This window comes from Amborella trichopoda, chromosome 3 (assembly GCF_054954075.1).
Source record: "Amborella trichopoda isolate Santa Cruz 75 chromosome 3, AtrichopodaSantaCruz75HAP2 v2.0, whole genome shotgun sequence".
NCBI classification, from domain to species: Eukaryota; Viridiplantae; Streptophyta; class Magnoliopsida; order Amborellales; family Amborellaceae; genus Amborella; species Amborella trichopoda.
In genome coordinates this window covers 10335100-10344753 of record NC_142338.1, presented here as the reverse complement: position 1 = coordinate 10344753, position 9654 = coordinate 10335100, and positions in this window count along the sequence as shown.

Sequence of the window (9654 nt, the reverse complement as noted above, 5' to 3'; positions counted from 1 at the left end):
TGTGCGATCTACACTATTTTTTGAAGCTTTAAATTTTATAATTAGAAATAAAATATATTTTAAGGCTATCACAAAGATTTTCAGTGTTGCAACATATTTCTTGACACTATTTGAAGGTGTGTTTTACTTTGATTGTTTAAAGCCTCGACCTTATACAAACCGCACCCTTGTTTTATTCGTGATTTGGAATTCTTTTTTTTTAGGTTTGGAACATGAGCCGAGGGAGTAAATGAACAATATGCTCCCCTTGGGAAGATTAAATATTTTTGGCTTTTAAATTTGTTTTTGAGTTTACATTATCTTTGTGATCCCACACAGAAAAGTATTGAGCGCGTTCGCGTTAAACACCAAGAATAAGAAAGGGGCTGCGATCGTGGAGGTAGCAGCCCACACTCTAGTTACCATATTGTGGTTTTCATTCTCATTATTAACACCACCACACTAACAATTTGAAAAAGTTAAGTCCTAATCTACTTGAAAAAATGGGTAGGGCCATGTCGTCCTCATTGAATTACCATAAAAGAAAAAACACCAAAGGGCAAGAAAGAGTTATGTATAAAATACATATATACATGAGGTTTTCCATAATTGGAAAAAATTTATGTGAGGTTGACATGTTAAATTTGTAAAATTAAGCTGCACTTCAAAACTCTATAAAAAAAAAGCTATTTTGATATTGGAAAACCATCTAAGCAATGGTTTAAAAAACGGATCGGTGACCTGGATCGGGCACCCAAAAAACCGATCAGGATCGACGAATCGGCGATCCGAATCGGGAATCGGGTAAATCGGTCAGAATAAAGCTTCAAAAAAATCCGAAAAATTATTAAAATTCATTATAAATATTATTTTTTAGGAATTCAATAAGAAATGAGGGTACTCCATTAAGAATTTTCATGTTTTTTAATGAATATGCGAATATTGATATGTTCTTTCCATGCATGAATTGCCATTCAGCATTTAATTTACATCACACAAAAGGATAAACATAGAATTATCATGAAATAAGTATATCAACATACATGGACTACAATAAAACATAAAATTAGTAACATACGATCTAAAAATAAAATGATAGACGACGTTGTTGTTCTTCTTGGTCACGCTGGTGCCATTGATTGAATTCGTTTGACAATTCATTGATTCGATCTAAAAACGAATCATCGATATTAGCAGGCATTTGACTATTCCCAAATCCCTGAGTGTTAGTGTTTTGTTGTGTTCCCAATCCAAAATCCCCGAAGCTTGTCCATCCTTCATGTTCACCTGCACTGTCGTGCTCATCCCTACACTGTTGCTGTTGGGACTCGATATGTGAATAATATGGCTGGGATAGGGTCGCCTCAAAATCATTATCTCTCTCATTTTCTCTTAGACCCCCTTCCCACTCTCCCTCATTAGGTGCAATATCACCGACATCTCCGACGAATTGTGGATACGTTGGCTGGCTGCTTCCTCTTTCATGCTGCTCATCACTTTCTTCAAGATCTTCATCACCGATAGCCTCAAGGAACGCTCTCTTGTGCAACACTAGCTCCTCCTCTTATACAACCCATTGGTCTGCTGTGTCTGTGACAAATATTGTGTCTAAGTCTATCGGCCCGTAGTTTTCAAGCTTCTTTCTTATTTGTCGCTCTCTGAGTTTTAAATTATAATGAACGTAGACTAGTTTATTAAGCTTCTCAGAAGCGAGTCGATTCCTCCTAGTAGTGTGCAACCATTGGAACGTACTCTAGTTGTGCTCACAGCCAGTAGCAGAACATGTCTGGGAGAGCACCTTGATTGCTATCCTCTTTAGGTGAGGTGCATTAGTACCATATATCTCCCACCATTCAGCTGGATTAAAATGCAAAAAGCATTGTAAGGGTAAGAACAATTCATAAGATTAAATATATGAATGAACAAAATATTAGCGAGGGGATAACCTGGATCCATCATAGTTCGAGAATTTCTGGTAAGTCTAGTTCCGAAGGATCCTATAGCATCCCTATACATAGCAAGCTAAAACAAATATATTACGTTTTAGTGCATTATTCCTCACAAATATAACAACTCAATGAAGTTCTTACCCAAACATTAAATAATACCTCTTGTATTGCTGCTACTTGGTTTCGATGGCTTCTCTCCAACCTTGCAATAATGTATCTGATCCCTTCCATAATCTTGTGGGGTTGTTCAGGTGTCAAATAAAAAAATTTTGGGTTGAAGTAGTAACCTAAAAAATATATAGATAGAAAAATGTCATTTACAATTTCATAAAAAAATGATTTAAACTGAAACATTGTAATGATATAAATATATATTTACCAGCATAACGAATTGGACGTCCAAATTTGGTGTTCCACCTCCTTTCTATAATCTCGATCACTTTGCTAGCAAAATTACACTTCTCCCCAATAGCTGATTTCGCCCTCTCAATACCTTCATAAATGATACCCATGGTAGCTTTCTTGTCATCGTCCACCATTCTTAACACCGTGACAAAAGGGGCAGTGGCCTCTACAACACTGGAACATCGAGACCAGAACTGCCTATTTGAGACTATGTTGTCCACTTTTATACTGGTACTGGTGTCACACCCCAAGAATTTACAATACTGTTATTCCTGAGATGTGACAGACAAAACATATATACATCTATTGATAGGACAAATTTACAGTGGCGAGGTCTTACAAAGTAAATAAAGAAAGCTAGTACAACAACAGTATCTTCCAAGGTTGATCTTGACTAACACTCAAAATGAATCCGCAGTTATCCTGAAAAAAAATGTTTACCATAGTTTGATGAGTTTGGCTACTCAGTAAGTGATCATCATAATCCTAAAAATAATCATGATTGGAAGATATCAATATTTTCCAAAATGAGATCTATTAACAGAAATGCATCAACAGTTTCACTTTCAATAAATGCATAACTAAGTATAATCCGAATAATTGAAATGCTTATAACACTTTTAACGGCAGTACATAATTCAAAGGATTTCACAAAATACCCTACTGGCGTCCTAAGTAGGTCACCTATATACCTCATCAGCGTCCTGATGGGTCCACTTAATCCCTATCGGCGTCCCAGATAGGTCTACTTAATCCCTGCAGGTCCACTTATACCTCACCGACGTACCGGATGAGTCCACTTAATCCCTACCGGCGTCCCAGATTATACCTCACCGGCGAACCGGATGAGTCCACTTGCATACTTAAATTATTTCGAAATCTCTTTAAACATTCGAAAGCAGCAATATCATGTACTCAACATATCACTGAAACCATTAATATGAATTTCACTTAAACCATTAATAACAGTCACTCTCTATAACATTTCAAAAATAACCAATCAAATATTTTTGGGCTCAAATTTAGAAAGGTAGCAGTTTGTAAAGGCATTCTAGCATAATTGCCAATTTAATATGTATAGATAAACTCTTATAGAAATTCAAGAATACGGAATTATCACAATTTATGGGATATCAATCCACAAATAAACATTTCACAACAATACTATAATCAATTGCAAAAATGTCAATTTTTAAATAATAAGGCAGTCATTTGCACATGAATTTTACAATGTCTAAATATTCAAAACAGTAGAAAGAAATATCACAATTTTACTAAAAGCAGAAATATCACATTTATTTCTAATAATTTGATAGTATCTAAAATTTTCTAACAATAGCCATAAAAAATAAATAAATTTATTTTTTCTAATTTACAGCATTCAAAATTTCTAACATGGATAAAATATCACATTTTTTATTAAAAAGATTATTTTTCAAGATAATGAGGTCACGTGCGCATAAAATTTATTGCGCCTAAAAGTCATGATAATAAGCAGAAATAATTATTTCATTTTATTTTTAAAAAGAATGGATTATTTTAAAAGACTATGAGGTCACTTACATATAAAACTGATAAAATAAAGATCCTAGACGGAAATATCACTATTTATTAAAAATAGACTATTTTTCAGGAAGACGATGTCACTTACTCACAAATATTTGAGAGGGAACTTCCGATAAAAATTCGGTTCGAGAGAGGAGTTCACTGTGTTTCGACCAGAGAGAGAGAGATCTCGAAATTTTTTTAGGGTGGGAGTGCTCACCTCCCCTATTTAAATTCTTATAACGTATTATTATATTATTTTATTACGCTCTACCTCATACCTGAGGTGTCGCAATAAGAGTCTGCTTTTAACATACGAAAACCACGTCCGCTAAAGGACGTGGCGAGCAGCAGGCCGCAGGAGGTAAAAGCAACAGGCAAAAGCAGGCAAAGCAAAAGTTTAAACCAAAGTAAAAACTTTTGAAAATAGTGATGGTCCTCAAGGACCATCATACTCAAACAGACCATCACTTATTTAAAAGCATCTTTTCTCCTTTTTTTTTTTTGAAATTTTAGGATTGTTACATTCTCCCCCCCTTAAATAAATTTAGTCCTCTAAATTTGTGTACCTGATTACTGAAAAAGATAGGGGTATTTTTCTCTAATTTCGTCTTCTCGTTCCCAAGTCGACTCTTCTCTTGAATGGTACTCCCATAATACACGGACCAAAGGAATCTCCTTGTTACGCAACATTTGCACCCTTCTATCCAATATCAAAATTGGCTGCTCAATGAAGGATAGGTCCTTCCTGATCGGTAAAGGTTCATATTTTAAGATATGGGATGGGTCGGGCTGATATTTTCGTAGTGAAGATACATGAAAGACATTATGGACATTTGCCAATTCGGGTGGTAAGGCAAGTCTATAAGCGACACCTCCGATTCTTTCCAGGATTTCAAATGGTCTGATGTAACGTGGGCTCAACTTTCCTTTCTTGCCGAATCTCATAATGCCTTTTATTGGTGAGATTTTAGGAAAACTCGATCACTTTCCTCAAATTCAAGATCTCTCCTTCGGTTATCGGCATAACTCTTTTGTCGACACTGAGCTGTCCTGAGCCTTTCACGAATTAATGATATTTTATCTGTGGTTATCTGGACAATTTCTGGCCCCGAAAGCTTTCTTTCACCAACCTCGTCCCAACATATGGGTGACCTGCATTTCCTTCCTTGCAGGGCTTCATATGGTGCCATCTGAATACTGGCTTGGTAGCTATTATTATAAGCAAACTCAATCAGGGGTAAATGGTCATCCTAGCTTCCTGTAAGGTCAATAACATAGGCCCTCAGCATATCTTCCAAGGTTTGGATGGTCCTCTCCGATTGTCCAACAGTTTGGGGGTGAAAGGCAGTACTAAAGGTGAGTCTCGTCCCCATGGCTGACTGTAGTCTAGCCCAAAATTTAGAAGTAAACCGAGTATCCATGTCCGATACAATACTGATAGGAACTTCATGCAACCGCACTATTTCCTTAATGTACAACAGAGCCAGTCGATCCAAAGTGTACGTCGTGCGAATCGGTAGAAAGTGGGCAGCTTTGGTTAACCGGTCCACAATGACCCAAATGCTATCATGTCCTGAATTTGTTCTAGGCAAGCCAGAGACAAAATCCATAGAGATGTGCTCCCACTTCCATTCTGGCACCGGTAAAGGCTGCAACAACCCAGCGGGCCTTTGATGTTCAGCTTTTACTTGCTGGCATGTTAGGCATTTAGACACAACTAGTGCTACCTCTTTTTTCATATTATTCTACCAAAAGGTTTTCTTCAGGTCCTGATACATTTTAATGCTTTCGGGATGTATTGTATAACGATAATGATGTGCTTCTTCCAAGATAGCTTTCTTTACACTCTCATCATTCGGGACACAAACCCGACCTTTGAATCTTAGCAAATCCTCACTACATATAGAGAATTCATCTCTCTTTCCTTGCTTCACCTCTTCAATAATTGTTATAAGCTGCGGGCCTTTCTTTTGTGCCAATCGAATCTGTTGGATTAATTGGGGTTCCGCCTTAATATTGGTAATCATACTTACCACACCATTAATGGACGGAGTTGGATGCCAATCCACTATTTCCTCTAACAATCGCATTTCTTGGATCATTAAATGAGCTAAGACTCCCGTAGATTTTCTACTTAGAGCGTCGGCCACAATGTTAGCTTTTCCTGAATGATAATGGATTGTACAATCATAACTTTTAAGAAATCCATCCATCTTATCTGCCGCATATTTAAATCCTTCTGAGAGAAAAGGTATTTCAAACTCTTATGATCCGTGTATATTACGAATTGCTCACCATATAGATAATGCCTCCATATTTTCAAAGCGAATACTATTGCAGCTAGCTCCAAATCATGAATTGGATATTTTTTCTCATATTCTTTCAACTGTCTGGATGCATATGCCACTACTTTCCCATATTGTATTAATACACAGCCCAAACCTTTATGTGAAGCATCACTATAAATCACAAATCCCCCACTCCCCTCAGGAATAGTTAAAATAGGTGCTGAAGTTAATCAAACTTTTAGTTCTTGAAAACTCTCCTCACATTCACTTGTCCACTCAAATTTGACATTTTTATGTGTCAATCGAGTCAATGGGATTGCGATTCAAGAAAATCCTTCTACAAATTTTCTGTAATATCCTGCCAATCCCAAAAAGTTTCGAACTTCAGTCACATTACTTGGTTGTTTCCAATTAACAACGGCTTCAACCTTTGAAGGATCAACTGATAGACCTTCCTTTGATATGACATGTCCTAAAAATGTCACTTGTTCAAGCCAAAATTCACATTTACTAAGTTTGGCATACAATTTATTTTCTCTTAATATTTGCAATACCATTCTTACATGCTGCTCATGTTCCTTCTGATTCTTGGAATAAATTAAAATATCATCGATGAATACCACAATAAATTTATCCAAAAAGGGCCTAAAGATTCGATTCATCAAATCCATAAATGCAGCAGGTGCATTAGTTAATCCAAAAGGCATAACTAAAAATTCATAATGGCCATATCTTGTTCTGAAAGCTGTCTTGAGTACATCTTCACTTTTAATCTTAAGCTGATGGTATCCAGATCTAAGATCAATTTTTGAAAACACTTGTGATCCTTGTAATTGATCAAATAAATCATCAATTCTAAGTAATGGATACTTATTTTTCACTGTCACTTGGTTCAACTGTCTATAATCAATACACAATCTCATAGTCCCATCTCTCTTTTTGACAAACAGTACTGGAGCACCCCAAGGTGACACACTGGGCCTGATAAAACCTTTATCTAATAATTCTTCCAATTGTTGTTTCAGTTCTTTAAGTTCTGCAGGAGCCATTCTGTAACGTGCCTTAGAAATTGGTGCTACCCCTGGCACTAATTCAATGGAGAATTCAATTTCCCTGTCAGGCGGTAATCCTGGCAATTCTTCTGGAAAAACGTCGGGAAATTCTCGGATAACCGAAGTGGTATCCAAATTTATTTCTTCCTTCCTATCTTCTTTGATATAGGCAAAAAAGTCTTGACACCCTTTTCGAAGGAGGCGATTAGCTCGAATACAAGAGATTAAATATGATGGGGAGTCTTCTTTGACACCATTGAAGTAAAATACTGGTTGATTCGGAATACTAAAGGTAACAATTTTCTTATAACAATCAATACTTGCATGGTATGCAGAAATCCAATCCATGCCTAAGATTACATCAAAATCTTGAATTTCCAGGAGTATTAAATCAACCAACAGTTCCTTTTCTTCTATCTTTATTACACATGATTTGTACATTATATTGGTGTTAATTGAATCTCCCATCGGTGTGGCTACCTCTAGAATGTATTCTAATTGTTCTGGTTCTACCTTTAAGTGACATGCAAAGTGTTGTGACACAAATGAATGAGTAGATCCAGGATCAATCAAAACATGAGCTACTTTTTGGAAGATAGTAAGAGTACCTTAGATCACTGATTTTGAGGCCTGAGCGTCTTCCTCGGTAATCGCAAATACTATTCCCTTCATCTGAGCCTTTGGAGCTATCTCTCCTTGCTTTGAAAGCTGTTGTGTCTGTAAGCTAGGACATTGTTTAAACTGGTGTCCCAATTTTCCACATTTAAAACAGGCTCCGGTATTCCAATAACAAGGGCTTGATCCATGATTTTTCCCACATTTTCTACATGGTTCTATTGGGTTTTGAAATGGCGAGGGCCTTGACTTCTTGTTTGGCCTTTCAAACTGTTGTCGATTAGATGATGTAGGTCTGTTCTGATTTTTCGTCTTTTGGTAATCTTCAAAATCTTTTTCGACAATTTGAGCACGATCCACTATTTCAGCATAAGTTCTTAATTCAAGACTGATATTCTGCTTCTAATAGCTTGCCTGAGACCCCTTTCAAATTTATTCACCTTTCTTGCCTCATTGTTAATCATATGTGGTGCAAACCTGGCCAATTCAGTAAACTTGGCCTCGTACTGTACTACTGTCCTATTTCCTTGGATTAATTCTAGAAATTCCATTTCTTTTTAGTCTCGAATAAAATCTGGAAAATATTTTTCATTAAATGCCTCTAGAAATACTTCCCAAGTCAAGGTTTTATTTTCTTTGACCAATACTCCTTTTGCCATTCGCCACCAGTGTTGTGCCTCACCTTCTAACATAAAAACTGCCAAGGCCACCTTCCTATCATCAGAACATTCCATAACCTCGAATATTTTTTCCAATTGCATAATCCATCCCTCGGCTTCCAATGGGTTTGCAGCACCCTTAAAAGAAGGTGGGTTTAATTTCTTAAATTATTTGATATTGCTCCCAGCGTTTCCTCTAGCTGACTGCCTGGGTGGATTGTTGTTTTCCATCTGATGTTGCATTAGAGCAACCATATTTTCCAAGGCTTTGTGAATTCTTTCCATATTGGCTTCAGCTATTCTGGATCTTGACTTTATCCCGGTCTGTACACACAATAAATGTGATTTTTAAGTACATTCTTTTTAAATTTCCTAAGGATCTTAAACCTATTGCTCTGATACCATAATTGTCACACCCCAAGAATTTACAATACTGTTATTCTTGAGATGTGACAGACAAAACATATATACATCTATTGATAGGACAAATTTACAGTGGCGAGGTCTTACAAAGTAAATAAAGAAAGCTAGTACAACAACAGTATCTTCCAAGGTTGATCTTGACTAACACTCAAAATGAATCCGCAGTTATCCTGAAAAAAAATGTTTACCAGTTTGATGAGTTTGGCTACTCAGTAAGTGATCATCATAATCCTAAAAATAATCATGATTGGAAGATATCAATATTTTCCAAAATGAGATCTATTAACAGAAATGCATCAACAGTTTCACTTTCAATAAATGCATAACTAAGTATAATCCGAGTAATTGAAATGCTTATAACACTTTTAACGGCAGTACATAATTCAAAGGATTTCACAAAATACCCTACTGGCGTCTCAAGTAGGTCACCTATATACCCCATCAGCGTCCTGATGGGTCCACTTAATCCCTATCGGCGTCCCAGATAGGTCCACTTAATCCCTGCAGGTCCACTTATACCTCACCGGCGTACCAGATGAGTCCACTTAATCCCTACCGGCGTCCCAGATAGGTCCACTTATACCTCACCGGCGAACCGGATGAGTCCACTTGCATACTTAAATTATTTCTAAATCTCTTTAAACATTCGAAAGCAGCAATATCATGTACTCAACATATCACTGAAACCATTAATATGAATTTCACTTAAACCATTAATAACAGTCACTCTCTATAA